We start from the raw sequence: 19836 nt of genomic DNA on the forward strand, positions 1-19836 counted from the left end.
AGTGTTAATCAGTGAGACTCCCACAGGGTTCAGTGTTAATAAGTGAGACTCCCACAGGGTTCAGTGTTAATCAGTGATACTCCCTCAGGATTCATATGTTAATCAGTGAGACTCCCATAGGGTTCAGTGTTAATCAGTGAGGCTCCCACAGGGTTCATTGTTAATCAGTGAGGCTCCCACAGTGTTCAATGTTAATCAGTGAGACTCCCTCAGGGTTCATGTGTTAATCAGTGAGACTCCCATAGGGTTCAGTGTTAATCAGTGAGACTCCCACAGGGTTCAGTGTTAATCAGTGAGACTCCCTCAGGGTTCATGTGTTAATCAGTGAGACTCCCATAGGGTTCAGTGTTAATCAGTGAGACTCCCACAGGGTTCAGTGTTAATCAGTGAGACTCCCACAGTGTTCAATGTTAATCAGTGAGACTCCCACAGGGTTCAGTTTTAATCAGTGAGACTCCCATAGGGTTCAGTGTTAATCACTGAGACTCCCTTAGGGTTAAGTGTTAATCAGGAGACTCCCATAGGGTTCATTGTTAATCAGTGAGTCTCCCATAGGGTTCAGCGTTAATCTGTGAGACTCCCATAGGGTTCAGTGTTAATCAGTGAGACTTCCATAGGGTTCAGTGTTAATCAGTGAGACTCCCACAGGGTTCATTGTTAATCAGTGAGACTCCCACAGGGTTCAGTGTTAATCAGTGAGACTCCCATAGGGTTCAGTGTTAATCAGTGATACTCCCTCAGGGTTAATATGTTAATCAGTGAGACTCCCATAGGGTTCAGTGTTAATCAGTGAGACTCCCACAGTGTTCAATGTTAATCAGTGAGACTCCCACAGTGTTCAGTGTTAATCAGTGAGACTCCCATAGGGTTCAGTGTTAATCACTGAGACTCCCACAGGGTTCAGTGTTAATCAGTGAGACTCCCATAGGGTTCAGTGTTAATCATTGAGAATCCCATAGAGTTCAGTGTTAATCAGTGAGACTCCCATAGGGTTCATTGTTAATCAGTGAGAGTCCCATATGGGTCAGTGTTAATCAATGAGACTCCCATATGGTTCAGTGTTAATGAGTGAGACTCCCACAGGGTTCAGTGTTAATCAGTGAGACTCCCACATGGTTCAGTGTTAAACAGTGAAACTCCCATAGGGTTCAGTGTTAATCAGTGAGTCTCCCACAGGGTTCAGTGTTAATCAGTGAGACTCCCATAGGGTTCAGTGTTAATCAGTGAGACTCCCACAGGGTTCAGTGTTAATCAGTGAGACTCCCATAGGGTTCAGTGTTAATCAGTGAGACTCCCATAGGGTTCAGTGTAAATCAGTGAGACTCCCACAGGGTTCATGTGTTAATCAGTGAGACTCCCACAGGGTTCAGTGTTAATCAATGAGACTCCCATAGGGTTCAGTGTTAATCAGTGAGACTCCCACAGGGTTCAGTGTTAATAAGTGAGACTCCCACAGGGTTCAGTGTTAATCAGTGATACTCCCTCAGGGTTCATATGTTAATCAGTGAGACTCCCATAGGGTTCAGTGTTAATCAGTGAGACTCCCACCGGGTTCAGTGTTAATCAGTGAGACTCCCTCAGGGTTCATATGTTAATCAGTGAGACTCCCATAGGGTTCAGTGTTAATCAGTGAGACTCCCACAGGGTTCAGTGTTAATCAGTGAGACTCCCACAGTGTTCAGTGTTAATCAGTGAGACTCCCATAGGGTTCAATGTTAATCACTGAGACTCCCATAGGGTTAAGTGTTAATCAGTGAGACTCCCATAGGGTTCATTGTTAATCAGTGCGACTCCCATAGGGTTCAGCATTAATCTGTGAGACTCCCATAGGGTTCCCTGTTAATCAGTGAGACTCCCACAGGGTTCAGTGTTAATCAGTGAGACTCCCTCAGGGTTCATGTGTTAATCAGTGAGACTCCCATAGGGTTCAGTGTTAATCAGTGAGACTCCCACAGGGTTCAGTGTTAATCAGTGAGACTCCCACAGTGTTCAATGTTAATCAGTGAGACTCCCACAGGGTTCAGTTTTAATCAGTGAGACTCCCATAGGGTTCAGTGTTAATCACTGAGACTCCCTTAGGGTTAAGTGTTAATCAGGAGACTCCCATAGGGTTCATTGTTAATCAGTGAGTCTCCCATAGGGTTCAGCGTTAATCTGTGAGACTCCCATAGGGTTCAGTGTTAATCAGTGAGACTTCCATAGGGTTCAGTGTTAATCAGTGAGACTCCCACAGGGTTCATTGTTAATCAGTGAGACTCCCACAGGGTTCAGTGTTAATCAGTGAGACTCCCATAGGGTTCAGTGTTAATCAGTGATACTCCCTCAGGGTTAATATGTTAATCAGTGAGACTCCCATAGGGTTCAGTGTTAATCAGTGAGACTCCCACAGTGTTCAATGTTAATCAGTGAGACTCCCACAGTGTTCAGTGTTAATCAGTGAGACTCCCATAGGGTTCAGTGTTAATCACTGAGACTCCCACAGGGTTCAGTGTTAATCAGTGAGACTCCCATAGGGTTCAGTGTTAATCATTGAGAATCCCATAGAGTTCAGTGTTAATCAGTGAGACTCCCATAGGGTTCATTGTTAATCAGTGAGAGTCCCATATGGGTCAGTGTTAATCAATGAGACTCCCATATGGTTCAGTGTTAATGAGTGAGACTCCCACAGGGTTCAGTGTTAATCAGTGAGACTCCCACATGGTTCAGTGTTAAACAGTGAAACTCCCATAGGGTTCAGTGTTAATCAGTGAGTCTCCCACAGGGTTCAGTGTTAATCAGTGAGACTCCCATAGGGTTCAGTGTTAATCAGTGAGACTCCCACAGGGTTCAGTGTTAATCAGTGAGACTCCCATAGGGTTCAGTGTTAATCAGTGAGACTCCCATAGGGTTCAGTGTAAATCAGTGAGACTCCCACAGGGTTCATGTGTTAATCAGTGAGACTCCCACAGGGTTCAGTGTTAATCAATGAGACTCCCATAGGGTTCAGTGTTAATCAGTGAGACTCCCACAGGGTTCAGTGTTAATAAGTGAGACTCCCACAGGGTTCAGTGTTAATCAGTGATACTCCCTCAGGGTTCATATGTTAATCAGTGAGACTCCCATAGGGTTCAGTGTTAATCAGTGAGACTCCCACCGGGTTCAGTGTTAATCAGTGAGACTCCCTCAGGGTTCATATGTTAATCAGTGAGACTCCCATAGGGTTCAGTGTTAATCAGTGAGACTCCCACAGGGTTCAGTGTTAATCAGTGAGACTCCCACAGTGTTCAGTGTTAATCAGTGAGACTCCCATAGGGTTCAATGTTAATCACTGAGACTCCCATAGGGTTAAGTGTTAATCAGTGAGACTCCCATAGGGTTCATTGTTAATCAGTGCGACTCCCATAGGGTTCAGCATTAATCTGTGAGACTCCCATAGGGTTCCCTGTTAATCAGTGAGACTTCCATAGGGTTCAGTGTTAATCAGTGAGACTCCCTCAGGGTTCATGTGTTAATCAGTGAAACTCCCATAGGGTTCAGTGTTAATCAGTGAGACTCCCACAGGGTTCAGTGTTAATCAGTGAGACTCCCACAGTGTTCAGTGTTAATCAGTGAGACTCCCACAGTGTTCAGTGTTCATCAGTGAGACTCCCTCAGGGTTCAGTGTTAATCACTGAGACTCCCACAGGGTTCAGTGTTAATCAGTTTGACTCCCACAGGGTTCAGTGTTAATCAGTGATACTCCCACAGGGTTCAGTGTTAATCAGTGAGGCTCCTATAGTGTTCAATGTTAATCAGTGAGACTCCCACAGGGTTCAGTGTTAATCAGTGAGACTCCCTCAGGGTTCATGTGTTAATCAGTGAGACTCCCATAGGTTTCACAGTTAATCAGTGAGACTCCCACAGGGTTCAGTGTTAATCAGTGAGACTCCCACAGTGTTCAATGTTAATCAGTGAGACTCCCACAGTGTTCAGTGTTAATCAGTGAGACTCCCATAGGGTTCAGTGTTAATCAGTGAGACTCCCACAGGGTTCAGTGTTAATCAGTGAGACTCCCACAGTGTTCAGTGTTAATCAGTGAGACTCCCACAGTGTTCAGTGTTCATCAGTGAGACTCCCTCAGGGTTCAGTGTTAATCACTGAGAATCCCACAGGGTTCAGTGTTAATCAGTGAGATTCCCATAGGGTTCAGTGTTAATCAGTGAGACTCCCATAAGGTTCATTGTTAATCAGTGTAACTCCCACAGTGTTCAGTGTTAATCAGTGAGACTCCCATAGGGTTCAGTGTTAATCAGTGAGACTCCCACAGGGTTCAGTGTTAATCAGTGAAACTCCCATAGGGTTCAGTGTTTATCAGTGAGACTCCCACAGGGTTCAGTGTTAATCAGTGAGACTCCCATAGGGTTCAGTGTTAATCAGTGAGACTCCCACAGGGTTCAGTGTTAATCAGTGAGACTCCCATAGGGTTCAGTGTTAATCAGTGAGACTCCCATAGGGTTCAGTGTAAATCAATGAGACTCCCACAGGGTTCATGTGTTAATCAGTGAGACTCCCACAGGGTTCAGTGTTAATCAATGAGACTCCCATAGGGTTCAGTGTTAATCAGTGAGACTCCCACAGTGTTCAGTGTTAATCAGTGAGACTCCCACAGGGTTCAGTGTTAATCAGTGATACTCCCTCAGGGTTCATGTGTTAATCAGTGAGACACCCATAGGGTTCAGTGTTAATCAGTGATACTCCCACAGGGTTCAGTGTTAATCAGTGAGATTCCCATAGGGTTCAGTGTTAATCAGTGAGACTCCCACAGGGTTCAGTGTTAATCAGTGAGACTCCCATAGGGTTCAGTGTTAATCAGTGAGACTCCCATAGGGTTCAGTGTAAATCAATGAGACTCCCACAGGGTTCATGTGTTAATCAGTGAGACTCCCACAGGGTTCAGTGTTAATCAATGAGACTCCCATAGGGTTCAGTGTTAATCAGTGAGACTCCCACAGTGTTCAGTGTTAATCAGTGAGACTCCCACAGGGTTCAGTGTTAATCAGTGATACTCCCTCAGGGTTCATGAGTTAATCAGTGAGACTCCCATAGGGTTCAGTGTTAATCAGTGATACTCCCTCAGGGTTCATGTGTTAATCAGTGAGACTCCCATAGGGTTCAGTGTTAATCAGTGAGACTCCCACAGGGTTCAGTGTTAATCAGTGAGGCTCCCACAGTGTTCAGTGTTAATCAGTGAGACTCCCACAGGGTTCAGTGTTAATCAGTGAGACTCCCTCAGGGTGCATGTGTTAATCAGTGAGACTCCCATAGGTTTCAGTGTTAATCAGTGAGACTCCCACAGGGTTCAGTGTTAATCAGTGAGGCTCCCACAGTTGTTCAATGTTAATCAGTGAGACTCCCACAGTGTTCAGTGTTAATCAGTGAGACTCCCATAGGGTTCAGTGTTAATCACTGAGACTCCCACAGGGTTCAGTGTTAATCAGTGAGACTCCCACAGGGTTCAGTGTTAATCAGTGAGACTCCCACATGGTTCAGTGTTAAACAGTGAAACTCCCATAGGGTTCAGTGTTAATCAGTGAGTCTCCCACAGGGTTCAGTGTTAATCAGTGAGACTCCCATAGGGTTCAGTGTTAATCAGTGAGACTCCCACAGGGTTCAGTGTTAATCAGTGAGACTCCCATAGGGTTCAGTGTTAATCAGTGAGACTCCCATAGGGTTCAGTGTAAATCAGTGAGACTCCCACAGGGTTCATGTGTTAATCAGTGAGACTCCCACAGGGTTCAGTGTTAATCAATGAGACTCCCATAGGGTTCAGTGTTAATCAGTGAGACTGCCACAGGGTTCAGTGTTAATAAGTGAGACTCCCACAGGGTTCAGTGTTAATCAGTGATACTCCCTCAGGGTTAATATGTTAATCAGTGAGACTCCCATAGGGTTCAGTGTTAATCAGTGAGACTCCCACAGGGTTCAGTGTTAATCAGTGAGGCTCCCACAGTGTTCAATGTTAATCAGTGAAACTCCCTCAGGGTTCATGTGTTAATCAGTGAGACTCCCATAGGGTTCAGTGTTAATCAGTGAGACTCCCACAGGGTTCAGTGTTAATCAGTGAGACTCCCACAGTGTTCAATGTTAATCAGTGAGACTCCGACAGTGTTCAGTGTTAATCAGTGAGACTCCCATAGGGTTCAGTGTTAATCAGTGAGACTCCCACAGGGTTCAGTGTTAATCAGTGAGACTCCCTCAGGGTTCATGTGTTAATCAGTGAGACTCCCATAGGGTTCAGTGTTAATCAGTGAGACTCCCACAGGGTTCAGTGTTAATCAGTGAGACTCCCACAGTGTTCAATGTTAATCAGTGAGACTCCCACAGTGTTCAGTGTTAATCAGTGAGACTCCCATAGGGTTCAGTGTTAATCACTGAGACTCCCACAGGGTTCAGTGTTAATCAGTGAGACTCCCACAGGGTTCAGTGTTAATCAGTGAGACTCCCACATGGTTCAGTGTTAAACAGTGAAACTCCCATAGGGTTCAGTGTTAATCAGTGAGTCTCCCACAGGGTTCAGTGTTAATCAGTGAGACTCCCATAGGGTTCAGTGTTAATCAGTGAGACTCCCACAGGGTTCAGTGTTAATCAGTGAGACTCCCATAGGGTTCAGTGTTAATCAGTGAGACTCCCATAGGGTTCAGTGTAAATCAGTGAGACTCCCACAGGGTTCATGTGTTAATCAGTGAGACTCCCACAGGGTTCAGTGTTAATCAATGAGACTCCCATAGGGTTCAGTGTTAATCAGTGAGACTGCATCAGGGTTCAGTGTTAATAAGTGAGACTCCCACAGGGTTCAGTGTTAATCAGTGATACTCCCTCAGGGTTAATATGTTAATCAGTGAGACTCCCATAGGGTTCAGTGTTAATCAGTGAGACTCCCACAGGGTTCAGTGTTAATCAGTGAGGCTCCCACAGTGTTCAATGTTAATCAGTGAAACTCCCTCAGGGTTCATGTGTTAATCAGTGAGACTCCCATAGGGTTCAGTGTTAATCAGTGAGACTCCCACAGGGTTCAGTGTTAATCAGTGAGACTCCCACAGTGTTCAATGTTAATCAGTGAGACTCCGACAGTGTTCAGTGTTAATCAGTGAGACTCCCATAGGGTTCAGTGTTAATCAGTGAGACTCCCACAGGGTTCAGTGTTAATCAGTGAGACTCCCTCAGGGTTCATGTGTTAATCAGTGAGACTCCCATAGGGTTCAGTGTTAATCAGTGAGACTCCCACAGGGTTCAGTGTTAATCAGTGAGACTCCCACAGTGTTCAATGTTAATCAGTGAGACTCCCACAGTGTTCAGTGTTAATCAGTGAGACTCCCATAGGGTTCAGTGTTAATCACTGAGACTCCCATAGGGTTAAGTGTTAATCAGTGAGTCTCCCATAGGGTTCAGCGTTAATCTGTGAGACTCCCATAGGGTTCAGTGTTAATCAGTGAGACTTCCATAGGGTTCAGTGTTAATCAGTGAGACTCCCACAGGGTTCATTGTTAATCAGTGAGACTCCCACAGGGTTCAGTGTTAATCAGTGAGACTCCCATAGGGTTCAGTGTTAATCAGTGAGACTCCCACAGGGTTCAGTGTTAATCAGTGAGACTCCCTCAGGGTTCATGTGTTAATCAGTGAGACTCCCATAGGGTTCAGTGTTAATCAGTGAGACTCCCACAGGGTTCAGTGTTAATCAGTGAGACTCCCACAGTGTTCAATGTTAATCAGTGAGACTCCCACAGTGTTCAGTGTTAATCAGTGAGACTCCCATAGGGTTCAGTGTTAATCACTGAGACTCCCATAGGGTTAAGTGTTAATCAGTGAGACTCCCATAGGGTTCAGTGTTAATCACTGAGACTCCCATAGGGTTAAGTGTTAATCAGTGAGACTGCCATAGGGTTCATTGTTAATCAGCGTGTCTCCCATAGGGTTCAGCGTTAATCTGTGAGACTCCCATAGGGTTCAGTGTTAATCAGTGAGACTTCCATAGGGTTCAGTGTTAATCAGTGAGACTCCCACAGGGTTCATTGTTAATCAGTGACACTCCCACAGGGTTCAGTGTTAATCAGTTAGACTCCCATAGGCTTCAGTGTTAATCAGTGAGACTCCCACAGGGTTCAGTGTTAATCAGTGAGACTCCCATAGGGTTCAGTGTTAATCAGTGAGACTCCCACAGGGTTCATGTGTTAATCAGTGAGACTCCCACAGGGTTCAGTGTTAATCAGTGAGACTCCCACAGGGTTCAGTGTTAATCAGTGAGACTCCCATAGAGTTCAGTGTTAATCAATGAGACTCCCATAGGGTTCAGTGTTAATCAGTGAGACTCCCACAGGGTTCAGTGTTAATCAGTGAGACTCCCACAGGGTTCAGTGTTAATCAGTGAGACTCCCACAGTGTTCAGTGTTAATCAGTGAGACTCCCATAGGGTTCAGTGTTAATCACTGAGACTCCCATAGGGTTAAGTGTTAATCAGTGAGACTCCCATAGGGTTCATTGTTAATCAGTGAGTCTCCCATAGGGTTCAGCGTTAATCTGTGAGACTCCCATAGGGTTCAGTGTTAATCAGTGAGACTTCCATAGGGTTCAGTGTTAATCAGTGAGACTCCCACAGGGTTCATTGTTAATCAGTGAGACTCCCACAGGGTTCAGTGTTAATCAGTGAGACTCCCATAGGGTTCAGTGTTAATCAGTGAGACTCCCACAGGGTTCAGTGTTAATCAGTGAGACTCCCATAGGGTTCAGTGATAATCAGTGAGACTCCCACAGGGTTCATGTGTTAATCAGTGAGACTCCCACAGGGTTCAGTGTTAATCAGTGAGGCTCCCACAGTGTTCAATGTTAATCAGTGAGACTCCCTCAGGGTTCATGTGTTAATCAGTGAGACTCCCACAGTGTTCAATGTTAATCAGTGAGACTCCCTCAGGGTGCATGTGTTAATCAGTGAGACTCCCATAGGGTTCAGTGTTAATCAGTGAGTCTCCCACAGGGTTCAGTGTTAATCAGTGAGACTCCCTCAGGGTTCATGTGTTAATCAGTGAGACTCCCATAGGGTTCATTGTTAATCAGTGAGACTCCCACAGGGTTCAGTGTTAATCAGTGAGACTCCCACAGTGTTCAATGTTAATCAGTGAGACTCCCACAGTGTTCAGTGTTAATCAGTGAGACTCCCATAGGGTTCAGTGTTAATCACTGAGACTCCCATAGGGTTAAGTGTTAATCAGTGAGACTCCCATAGGGTTCAGTGTTAATCACTGAGACTCCCATAGGGTTAAGTGTTAATCAGTGAGACTCCCATAGGGTTCATTGTTAATCAGCGTGTCTCCCATAGGGTTCAGCGTTAATCTGTGAGACTCCCATAGGGTTCAGTGTTAATCAGTGAGACTTCCATAGGGTTCAGTGTTAATCAGTGAGACTCCCACAGGGTTCATTGTTAATCAGTGAGACTCCCACAGGGTTCAGTGTTAATCAGTGAGACTCCCATAGGGTTCAGTGTTAATCAGTGAGACTCCCACAGGGTTCATTGTTAATCAGTGAGACTCCCACAGGGTTCAGTGTTAATCAGTGAGACTCCTATAGGGTTCAGTGTTAATCAGTGAGACTCCCACAGGGTTCAGTGTTAATCAGTGAGACTCCCATAGGGTTCAGTGATAATCAGTGAGACTCCCACAGGGTTCATGTGTTAATCAGTGAGACTCCCACAGGGTTCAGTGTTAATCAGTGAGGCTCCCACAGTGTTCAATGTTAATCAGTGAGACTCCCTCAGGGTTCATGTGTTAATCAGTGAGACTCCCACAGTGTTCAATGTTAATCAGTGAGACTCCCTCAGGGTGCATGTGTTAATCAGTGAGACTCCCATAGGGTTCAGTGTTAATCAGTGAGTCTCCCACAGGGTTCAGTGTTAATCAGTGAGACTCCCTCAGGGTTCATGTGTTAATCAGTGAGACTCCCATAGGGTTCAGTGTTAATCAGTGAGACTCCCACAGGGTTCAGTGTTAATCAGTGAGACTCCCACAGTGTTCAATGTTAATCAGTGAGACTCCCACAGTGTTCAGTGTTAATCAGTGAGACTCCCATAGGGTTCAGTGTTAATCACTGAGACTCCCATAGGGTTAAGTGTTAATCAGTGAGACTCCCATAGGGTTCAGTGTTAATCACTGAGACTCCCATAGGGTTAAGTGTTAATCAGTGAGACTCCCATAGGGTTCATTGTTAATCAGCGTGTCTCCCATAGGGTTCAGCGTTAATCTGTGAGACTCCCATAGGGTTCAGTGTTAATCAGTGAGACTTCCATAGGGTTCAGTGTTAATCAGTGAGACTCCCACAGGGTTCATTGTTAATCAGTGACACTCCCACAGGGTTCAGTGTTAATCATTTAGACTCCCATAGGCTTCAGTGTTAATCAGTGAGACTCCCACAGGGTTCAGTGTTAATCAGTGAGACTCCCATAGGGTTCAGTGTTAATCAGTGAGACTCCCACAGGGTTCATGTGTTAATCAGTGAGACTCCCACAGGGTTCAGTGTTAATCAGTGAGGCTCCCACAGTGTTCAATGTTAATCAGTGAAACTCCCTCAGGGTTCATGTGTTAATCAGTGAGACTCCCATAGGGTTCAGTGTTAATCAGTGAGACTCCCACAGGGTTCAGTGTTAATCAGTGAGACTCCCACAGTGTTCAATGTTAATCAGTGAGACTCCCATAGGGTTCAGTGTTAATCAGTGAGACTCCCACAGGGTTCAGTGTTAATCAGTGAGACTCCCTCAGGGTTCATGTGTTAATCAGTGAGACTCCCATAGGGTTCAGTGTTAATCAGTGAGACTCCCACAGGGTTCAGTGTTAATCAGTGAGACTCCCACAGTGTTCAATGTTAATCAGTGAGACTCCCACAGTGTTCAGTGTTAATCAGTGAGACTCCCATAGGGTTCAGTGTTAATCACTGAGACTCCCATAGGGTTAAGTGTTAATCAGTGAGTCTCCCATAGGGTTCAGCGTTAATCTGTGAGACTCCCATAGGGTTCAGTGTTAATCAGTGAGACTTCCATAGGGTTCAGTGTTAATCAGTGAGACTCCCACAGGGTTCATTGTTAATCAGTGAGACTCCCACAGGGTTCAGTGTTAATCAGTGAGACTCCCATAGGGTTCAGTGTTAATCAGTGAGACTCCCACAGGGTTCAGTGTTAATCAGTGAGACTCCCTCAGGGTTCATGTGTTAATCAGTGAGACTCCCATAGGGTTCAGTGTTAATCAGTGAGACTCCCACAGGGTTCAGTGTTAATCAGTGAGACTCCCACAGTGTTCAATGTTAATCAGTGAGACTCCCACAGTGTTCAGTGTTAATCAGTGAGACTCCCATAGGGTTCAGTGTTAATCACTGAGACTCCCATAGGGTTAAGTGTTAATCAGTGAGACTCCCATAGGGTTCAGTGTTAATCACTGAGACTCCCATAGGGTTAAGTGTTAATCAGTGAGACTGCCATAGGGTTCATTGTTAATCAGCGTGTCTCCCATAGGGTTCAGCGTTAATCTGTGAGACTCCCATAGGGTTCAGTGTTAATCAGTGAGACTTCCATAGGGTTCAGTGTTAATCAGTGAGACTCCCACAGGGTTCATTGTTAATCAGTGACACTCCCACAGGGTTCAGTGTTAATCAGTTAGACTCCCATAGGCTTCAGTGTTAATCAGTGAGACTCCCACAGGGTTCAGTGTTAATCAGTGAGACTCCCATAGGGTTCAGTGTTAATCAGTGAGACTCCCACAGGGTTCATGTGTTAATCAGTGAGACTCCCACAGGGTTCAGTGTTAATCAGTGAGACTCCCACAGGGTTCAGTGTTAATCAGTGAGACTCCCATAGAGTTCAGTGTTAATCAATGAGACTCCCATAGGGTTCAGTGTTAATCAGTGAGACTCCCACAGGGTTCAGTGTTAATCAGTGAGACTCCCACAGGGTTCAGTGTTAATCAGTGAGACTCCCACAGTGTTCAGTGTTAATCAGTGAGACTCCCATAGGGTTCAGTGTTAATCACTGAGACTCCCATAGGGTTAAGTGTTAATCAGTGAGACTCCCATAGGGTTCATTGTTAATCAGTGAGTCTCCCATAGGGTTCAGCGTTAATCAGTGAGACTCCCACAGGGTTCAGTGTTAATCAGTGAGACTCCCATAGGGTTCAGTGTTAATCAGTGAGACTCCCACAGGGTTCAGTGTTAATCAGTGAGACTCCCATAGGGTTCAGTGATAATCAGTGAGACTCCCACAGGGTTCATGTGTTAATCAGTGAGACTCCCACAGGGTTCAGTGTTAATCAGTGAGGCTCCCACAGTGTTCAATGTTAATCAGTGAGACTCCCTCAGGGTTCATGTGTTAATCAGTGAGACTCCCACAGTGTTCAATGTTAATCAGTGAGACTCCCTCAGGGTGCATGTGTTAATCAGTGAGACTCCCATAGGGTTCAGTGTTAATCAGTGAGTCTCCCACAGGGTTCAGTGTTAATCAGTGAGACTCCCTCAGGGTTCATGTGTTAATCAGTGAGACTCCCATAGGGTTCAGTGTTAATCAGTGAGACTCCCACAGGGTTCAGTGTTAATCAGTGAGACTCCCACAGTGTTCAATGTTAATCAGTGAGACTCCCACAGTGTTCAGTGTTAATCAGTGAGACTCCCATAGGGTTCAGTGTTAATCACTGAGACTCCCATAGGGTTAAGTGTTAATCAGTGAGACTCCCATAGGGTTCAGTGTTAATCACTGAGACTCCCATAGGGTTAAGTGTTAATCAGTGAGACTCCCATAGGGTTCATTGTTAATCAGCGTGTCTCCCATAGGGTTCAGCGTTAATCTGTGAGACTCCCATAGGGTTCAGTGTTAATCAGTGAGACTTCCATAGGGTTCAGTGTTAATCAGTGAGACTCCCACAGGGTTCATTGTTAATCAGTGAGACTCCCACAGGGTTCAGTGTTAATCAGTGAGACTCCCATAGGGTTCAGTGTTAATCAGTGAGACTCCCACAGGGTTCATTGTTAATCAGTGAGACTCCCACAGGGTTCAGTGTTAATCAGTGAGACTCCTATAGGGTTCAGTGTTAATCAGTGAGACTCCCACAGGGTTCAGTGTTAATCAGTGAGACTCCCATAGGGTTCAGTGATAATCAGTGAGACTCCCACAGGGTTCATGTCTTAATCAGTGAGACTCCCACAGGGTTCAGTGTTAATCAGTGAGGCTCCCACAGTGTTCAATGTTAATCAGTGAGACTCCCTCAGGGTTCATGTGTTAATCAGTGAGACTCCCACAGTGTTCAATGTTAATCAGTGAGACTCCCTCAGGGTGCATGTGTTAATCAGTGAGACTCCCATAGGGTTCAGTGTTAATCAGTGAGTCTCCCACAGGGTTCAGTGTTAATCAGTGAGACTCCCTCAGGGTTCATGTGTTAATCAGTGAGACTCCCATAGGGTTCAGTGTTAATCAGTGAGACTCCCACAGGGTTCAGTGTTAATCAGTGAGACTCCCACAGTGTTCAATGTTAATCAGTGAGACTCCCACAGTGTTCAGTGTTAATCAGTGAGACTCCCATAGGGTTCAGTGTTAATCACTGAGACTCCCATAGGGTTAAGTGTTAATCAGTGAGACTCCCATAGGGTTCAGTGTTAATCACTGAGACTCCCATAGGGTTAAGTGTTAATCAGTGAGACTCCCATAGGGTTCATTGTTAATCAGCGTGTCTCCCATAGGGTTCAGCGTTAATCTGTGAGACTCCCATAGGGTTCAGTGTTAATCAGTGAGACTTCCATAGGGTTCAGTGTTAATCAGTGAGACTCCCACAGGGTTCATTGTTAATCAGTGACACTCCCACAGGGTTCAGTGTTAATCATTTAGACTCCCATAGGCTTCAGTGTTAATCAGTGAGACTCCCACAGGTTCAGTGTTAATCAGTGAGACTCCCATAGGGTTCAGTGTTAATCAGTGAGACTCCCACAGGGTTCATGTGTTAATCAGTGAGACTCCCACAGGGTTCAGTGTTAATCAGTGAGACTCCCACAGTGTTCAGTGTTAATCAGTGAGACTCCCATAGAGTTCAGTGTTAATCAATGAGACTCCCATAGGGTTCAGTGTTAATCAGTGAGACTCTCACAGGGTTCAGTGTTAATCAGTGAGACTCCCCCAGGGTTCAGTGTTAATAAGTGAGACTCCCACAGGGTTCAGTGTTAATCAGTGATACTCCCTCAGGATTCATATGTTAATCAGTGAGACTCCCATCGGGTTCAGTGTTAATCAGTGAGACTCCCACAGGGTTCAGTGTTAATCAGTGAGGCTCCCACAGTGTTCAATGTTAATCAGTGAGACTCCCTCACGGTTCATGTGTTAATCAGTGAGACTCCCATAGGGTTCAGTGTTAATCAGTGAGACTCCCACAGGGTTCAGTGTTAATCAGTGAGACTCCCTCAGGGTTCATGTGTTAATCAGTGAGACTCCCATAGGGTTCAGTGTTAATCAGTGAGACTCCCACAGGGTTCAGTGTTAATCAGTGAGACTCCCACAGTGTTCAATGTTAATCAGTGAGACTCCCACAGGGTTCAGTTTTAATCAGTGAGACTCCCATAAGGTTCAGTGTTAATCACTGAGACTCCCTTAGGGTTAAGTGTTAATCAGTGAGACTCCCATAGGGTTAATTGTTAATCAGTGAGTCTCCCATAGGGTTCAGCGTTAATCTGTGAGACTCCCATAGGGTTCAGTGTTAATCAGTGAGACTTCCATAGGGTTCAGTGTTAATCAGTGAGACTCCCACAGGGTTCATTGTTAATCAGTGAGACCCCCACAGGGTTCAGTGTTAATCAGTGAGACTCCCATAGGGTTCAGTGTTAATCAGTGATACTCCCTCAGGGTTAATATGTTAATCAGTGAGACTCCCTTAGGGTTCAGTGTTAATCAGTGAGACTCCCACAGGGTACAGTGTTAATCAGTGAGGCTCCCACAGTGTTCAATGTTAATCAGTGAGACTCCCTCAGGGTTCATGTGTTAATCAGTGAGACTCCCATAGGGTTCAGTGTTAATCAGTGAGACTCCCACAGGGTTCAGTGTTAATCAGTGAGACTCCCATAGGGTTCAGTGTTAATCAGTGAGACTCCCACAGGGTTCATGTGTTAATCAGTGAGACTCCCAGAGGGTTCAATGTTAATCAGTGAGACTCCCACAGGGTTCAGTGTTAATCAGTGAGACTCCCATAGGGTTCAGTGTTAATCAATGAGACTCCCATAGGGTTCAGTGTTAATCAGTGAGACTCCCACAGGGTTCAGTGTTAATCAGTGAGACTCCCACAGGGTTCAGTGTTAATAAGTGAGACTCCCACAGGGTTCAGTGTTAATCAGTGATACTCCCTCAGGATTCATATGTTAATCAGTGAGACTCCCATAGGGTTCAGTGTTAATCAGTGAGACTCCCACAGGGTTCAGTGTTAATCAGTGAGGCTCCCACAGTGTTCAATGTTAATCAGTGAGACTCCCTCAGGGTTCATGTGTTAATCAGTGAGACTCCCATAGGGTTCAGTGTTAATCAGTGAGACTCCCACAGGGTTCAGTGTTAATCAGTGAGACTCCCTCAGGGTTCATGTGTTAATCATTGAGACTCCCATAGGGTTCAGTGTTAATCAGTGAGACTCCCACAGGGTTCAGTGTTAATCAGTGAGACTCCCACAGTGTTCAATGTTAATCAGTGAGACTCCCACAGGGTTCAGTGTTAATCAGTGAGACTCCCATAGGGTTCAGTGTTAATCACTGAGACTCCCATAGGGTTAAGTGTTAATCAGTGAGACTCCCATAGGGTTCATTGTTAATCAGTGAGTCTCCCATAGGGTTCAGCGTTAATCTGTGAGACTCCCATAGGGTTCAGTGTTAATCAGTGAGACTTCCATAGGGTTCAGTGTTAATCAGTGAGACTCCCACAGGGTTCATTGTTAATCAGTGAGACTCCCACAGGGTTCAGTGTTAATCAGTGAGACTCCCATAGGGTTCAGTGTTAATCAGTGATACTCCCTCAGGGTTAATATGTTAATCAGTGAGACTCCCATAGGGTTCAGTGTTAATCAGTGAGACTCCCACAGGGTTCAGTGTTAATCAGTGAGGCTCCCACAGTGTTCAATGTTAATCAGTGAGACTCCCACAGGGTTCAGTGTTAATCAGTGAGACTCCCACAGTGTTCAATGTTAATCAGTGAGACTCCCACAGTGTTCAGTGTTAATCAGTGAGACTCCCATAGGGTTCAGTGTTAATCACTGAGACTCCCATAGGGTTAAGTGTTAATCAGTGAGACTCCCACAGGGTTCATTGTTAATCAGTGAGACTCCCACAGGGTTCAGTGTTAATCAGTGAGACTCCCACAGGGTTCAGTGTTAATCAGTGAGACTCCCATAGGGTTCAGTGTTAATCAGTGAGACTCCCACAGGGTTCATGTGTTAATCAGTGAGACTCCCACAGGGTTCAGTGTTAATCAGTGAGACTCCCACAGGGTTCAGTGTTAATCAGTGAGACTCCCATAGAGTTCAGTGTTAATCAATGAGACTCCCATAGGGTTCAGTGTTAATCAGTGAGACTCCCACAGGGTTCAGTGTTAATCAGTGAGACTCCCACAGGGTTCAGTGTTAATAAGTGAGACTCCCACAGGGTTCAGTGTTAATCAGTGATACTCCCTCAGGATTCATATGTTAATCAGTGAGACTCCCATAGGGTTCAGTGTTAATCAGTGAGACTCCCACAGGGTTCAGTGTTAATCAGTGAGGCTCCCACAGTGTTCAATGTTAATCAGTGAGACTCCCTCAGGGTTCATGTGTTAATCAGTGAGACTCCCATAGGGTTCAGTGTTAATCAGTGAGACTCCCACAGGGTTCAGTGTTAATCAGTGAGACTCCCTCAGGGTTCATGTGTTAATCAGTGAGACTCCCATAGGGTTCAGTGTTAATCAGTGAGACTCCCACAGGGTTCAGTGTTAATCAGTGAGACTCCCACAGTGTTCAATGTTAATCAGTGAGACTCCCACAGGGTTCAGTTTTAATCAGTGAGACTCCCATAGGGTTCAGTGTTAATCACTGAGACTCCCATAGGGTTAAGTGTTAATCAGTGAGACTCCCATAGGGTTCATTGTTAATCAGTGAGTCTCCCATAGGGTTCAGTGTTAATCAGTGAGACTTCCATAGGGTTCAGTGTTAATCAGTGAGACTCCCACAGGGTTCATTGTTAATCAGTGAGACTCCCACAGGGTTCAGTGTTAATCAGTGAGACTCCCATAGGGTTCAGTGTTAATCAGTGATACTCTCTCAGGGTTAAAATGTTAATCAGTGAGTCTCCCATAGGGTTCAGTGTTAATCAGTGAGACTCCCACAGGGTTCAGTGTTAATCAGTGAGGCTCCCACAGTGTTCAATGTTAATCAGTGAGACTCCCTCAGGGTTCATGTGTTAATCAGTGAGACTCCCATAGGGTTCAGTGTTAATCAGTGAGACTCCCACAGGGTTCAGTGTTAATCAGTGAGACTCCCTCAGGGTTCATGTGTTAATCAGTGAGACTCCCATAGGGTTCAGTGTTAATCAGTGAGACTCCCACATGGTTCAGTGTTAATCAGTGAGACTCCCACAGTGTTCAATGTTAATCAGTGAGACTCCCACAGTGTTCAGTGTTAATCAGTGAGACTCCCATAGGGTTCAGTGTTAATCACTGAGACTCCCATAGGGTTAAGTGTTAATCAGTGAGACTCCCACAGGGTTCATTGTTCATCAGTGAGACTCCCACAGGGTTCAGTGTTAATCAGTGAGACTCCCACAGGGTTCAGTGTTAATCAGTGAGACTCCCACAGTGTTCAATGTTAATCAGTGAGACTCCCACAGTGTTCAGTGTTAATCAGTGAGACTCCCATAGTGTTCAGTGTTAATCACTGAGACTCCCATAGGGTTAAGTGTTAATCAGTGAGACTCCCAAAGGGTTCATTGTTAATAAGTGTGTCTCCCATAGGATTCAGCGTTAATCTGTGAGACTCCCATAGGGTTCAGTGTTAATCAGTGAGACTTCCATAGGGTTCAGTGTTAATCAGTGAGACTCCCACAGGGTTCATTGTTAATCAGTGAGACTCCCACAGGGTTCAGTGTTAATCAGTTAGACTCCCATACGGTTCAGTGTTAATCAGTGAGACTCCCACAGGGTTCAGTGTTAATCAGTGAGACTCCCATAGGGTTCAGTGTTAATTAGTGAGACTCCCACAGGGTTCATGTGTTAATCAGTGAGACTCCCACAGGGTTCAATGTTAATCAGTGAGACTCCCACAGGGTTCAGTGTTAATCAGTGAGACTCCCATAGGGTTCAGTGTTAATCAATGAGACTCCCATAGGGTTCAGTGTTAATCAGTGAGACTCCCACAGGGTTCATGTGTTAATCAGTGAGACTCCCACAGGGTTCAATGTTAATCAGTGAGACTCCCACAGGGTTCAGTGTTAATCAGTGAGACTCCCATAGGGTTCAGTGTTAATCAATGAGACTCCCATAGGGTTCAGTGTTAATCAGTGAGACTCCCACAGGGTTCAGTGTTAATCAGTGAGACTCCAACAGGGTTCAGTGTTAATAAGTGAGACTCCCACAGGGTTCAGTGTTAATCAGTGATACTCCCTCAGGATTCATATGTTAATCAGTGAGACTCCCACAGGGTTCAGTGTTAATCAGTGAGGCTCCCACAGTGTTCAATGTTAATCAGTGAGACTCCCACAGGGTTCAGTGTTAATCAGTGAGACTCCCATAGGGTTCAGTGTTAATCACTGAGACTCCCATAGGGTTAAGTGTTAATCAGTGAGACTCCCATAGGGTTCATTGTTAATCAGTGAGTCTCCCATAGGGTTCAGCATTAATCTGTGAGACTCCCATAGGGTTCAGTGTTAATCAGTGAAACTTCCATAGGGTTCAGTGTTAATCAGTGAGACTACCACAGGGTTTATTGTTAATCAGTGAGACTCCCACAGGGTTCAGTGTTAATCAGTGAGACTCCCATAGGGTTCAGTGTTAATCAGTGATACTCCCTCAGGGTTAATATGTTAATCAGTGAGACTCCCATAGGGTTCAGTGTTAATCTGTGAGACTCCCATAGGGTTCAGTGTTAATCAGTGAGACTCCCATAGGGTTCAGTGTTAATCATTGAGACTCCCATAGGGTTCAGTGTTAATCAGTGAGACTCCCACAGGGTTCAGTGTTAATCAGTGAGACTCCCACAGGGTTCAGTGTTAATAAGTGAGACTCCCACAGGGTTCAGTGTTAATAAGTGAGACTCCCACAGGGTTCATGTGTTAATCAGTGAGACTCCCACAGGGTTCAGTGTTAATCAGTGAGGCTCCCACAGTGTTCAATGTTAATCAGTGAGATTCCCTCAGGGTTCATGTGTTAATCAGTGAGACTCCCACAGTGTTCAATGTTAATCAGTGAGACTCCCTCAGGGTTCATGTGTTAATCAGTGAGACTCCCATAGGGTTCAGTGTTAATCAGTGAGACTCCCACAGGGTTCAGTGTTAATCAGTGAGACTCCCTCAGTGTTCAGTGTTAATCAGTGAGACTCCCATAGGGTTCAGTGTTAATCACTGAGACTCCCATAGGGTTAAGTGTTAATCAGTGAGACTCCCATAGGGTTCATTGTTAATCAGTGTGTCTCCCATAGGGTTCAGCATTAATCTGTGAGACTCCCATAGGGTTCAGTGTTAATCAGTGAGACTCCCACAGGGTTCAGTATTAATCAGTGAGACTCCCTCAGGGTTCATGTGTTAATCAGTGAGACTCCCATAGGGTTCAGTGTTAATCAGTGAGACTCCCACAGGGTTCAGTGTTAATCAGTG

This window comes from Petromyzon marinus, unplaced genomic scaffold (genome assembly GCF_048934315.1).
Source record: "Petromyzon marinus isolate PM22_M1 ecotype Great Lakes invasive population unplaced genomic scaffold, UKy_Petmar_22M1.pri1.0 PM_Scaffold_6, whole genome shotgun sequence".
Lineage (NCBI taxonomy): Eukaryota > Metazoa > Chordata > Hyperoartia > Petromyzontiformes > Petromyzontidae > Petromyzon > Petromyzon marinus.